At 36.7% G+C, this 2179-nt stretch overlaps 1 protein-coding gene across 1 annotated transcript in view; it reads right to left on the reverse strand.

Annotated features, from left to right (window-relative positions):
• LOC106940364 (protein LBH-like) overlaps positions 1-2179 on the reverse strand; it is an 11688-nt gene that overhangs the window by 4753 nt on the left and 4756 nt on the right. Inside the window, exons 2-3 of the mRNA XM_015023094.1 lie at positions 1963-2149; positions 840-953 (exon numbers count right to left, since the gene is read on the reverse strand). The gene's annotated coding sequence lies outside the window, so the exon portion shown is untranslated. The remainder of the gene's footprint in view (positions 1-839; positions 954-1962; positions 2150-2179) is intronic.

The raw sequence follows: 2179 nt of genomic DNA on the forward strand, positions 1-2179 counted from the left end.
ACCTAGAGAGGGGGTGGGGAATAGAACTAAAAAAATAAAGACCTGAAAAATAATTGGAACTGAAAAAACATTTCAAACTGGAATGAAACTGAAAAATAATTGTGAAACAATTTGAAACTGAAAAAATAAACTGAAAATAAAGATTCTAGACTGAAAAATAAGGATGTGAAACTAAAACAAATATTCAAAATTACTTTACAAATTCAGTTTTTGTTTTTTTCATTTTCAGATTCTTTTTTTTAGTTTCAAACTTGTTTTCCTCTGAACAAATTTCATGGCCTTAATGTAGCTCCATAAAAGTCCCTCTAGCTGGATCTCTGGGTTCTTTCAGTGGTTCCGTTGGACCGGCAGTTCGTCTCTACTTAATGAAACATTTGATTCTTGGCAGCGAGCACAGAAGCTTTCTTTCACCAGTCAGAAATTTGAATATTTTCCTGGAGCGGATCCCGAACCGAACAGCTGCACGGCGTGTGTTCCGCCAGCAGGGGGCGGCGCTACGCCTCCAGCCGGAAGGGAAAAGGAGAGCGGGCGGATCGGACAGGTGAGACCAGATTCAGCAGGTAAGCTAAACCTGTGGAAACTCCTGGATTATTCAGCGCCAGTATTACGCCGCTTTTTCCATCAGAGCGGCAGAACCGGGCCGCCAAACCGGGTTGCCATGGCAACGGCTCAGAAATACTGATAATCTGAAGTTTCTGCAGGTTAAAGTTACTTCATCAACATTATCACATGCACAGAAAGCAAACCAAAATCCCTGATCGGTTACAGATCTCAGCATTATTTCTGTTTTTAAACATTTTATGAGCGAAAATGAAGAAAGAAAAAAAAAAGAGTCTCACCGTTTGATCTTTGATCCGCAGGAAAAAACTGGAAATGAAGCTGAAGCTGCAAAAATCCACAGGAGATCAGACACACACCTGTTGCTGCTGCTCTGGGGCCTGCCTCATGTGGCTCTGAAAGAGAGAGAGAGGGTGTGTGTGTGTGTGTGTGTGTGTGTGTGTGTGTGTGTGTGTGTGTGCTTTGCATGAAGTCCTGATTTGACTCTGCAGCATTTGCATGAAGGAGTGTCTGTTTGTTGTTTGTCTGAAGCTTCAGTTCTGATCCTCTTCATCTTTTTTTCCTCCAAACAGGAAAAAGTTCCAGGTTATTTTTTAAACTTTTCTTCTGATGACCTGAAAGTCTTCCAAGGTTTTGATTTGGGTTTTTCATTCTAAAAAAATAAAACTAGTTAAGATGAAAATTTTTGTTGTTTCAGAGACACAAAACTTAAAACGAGAAACTTATATGTAATCATGAGAAATAAACTTAAGGAGAATTTTTCTTGTTGTAAGATGTAAAACTCATTAAAACAAGAAAAATCATTTTTTATATCTTATTTCAAATAAAAAGTTCTGCCTGTAAGCAGAATTTTTCTTGTTAAAACAGTTTTTCATAACTACAGTCTTTTCTCATAATGAGAAACCTTCATGATGGTATAAAGACATAAAACTCATTAAAATTTCTATTGTTTTTATGATACAAAATAAGAAAGTTTCTCAAGGAGAAGAGATTTGTTACAACAAAAAAAACTAAAAAGAAAAACTTTAACAAGAAATATAAAACTCAGTTTTTGGCAACAAGACAAATTTTATGTCATGATGAGACCCTTTAACGTTTAGAGTCATATCGCTTTCAACAAAAAGTTTCTCTAGCAGATATAAAATTTGTTAAAACAAAAATGTTTTTTGTAACTATATTACTTTTATATCTCATAACGAGAAACTTTGATGTCATAAAGCTCGTTAAAATGACAAATTTTCTAGTTAAGTGATATAAAACACAAACAAGAATATTTCTAGTAAAGAGTTAGATGACTCAATTTCACATTTTAAAGAGACATGAACTCTTAAAAACAAGAAAGTTTCTCAGAGAACAAATATATATAATCAGAACATTAAGAAAGTGAACTCTAAACCTACAAACCTCGATCTGGGTTCGGTTAAAGTGAGCTCAGGTTCGGTTATATTGCCGTGAGCGGAGGCCGCTCCAAAAGCAGGAAGTGGACTGCAGCGCATGGCATTCTGGGTAAATTCAACCAAAACAAACGAGCTAGCCTAGCGCTACCGGAGGAAATAACCTGTGGGGTTTAGCCAAAGACTAAAGAGAAATCCTCCAACTAGAGGTGTGCCGATCGATCGGT

This window comes from Poecilia latipinna, unplaced genomic scaffold, assembly GCF_001443285.1.
Source record: "Poecilia latipinna isolate Pla-1442-1.1 unplaced genomic scaffold, P_latipinna-1.0 Scaffold3194, whole genome shotgun sequence".
In the NCBI taxonomy this organism is placed as follows: Eukaryota; Metazoa; Chordata; class Actinopteri; order Cyprinodontiformes; family Poeciliidae; genus Poecilia; species Poecilia latipinna.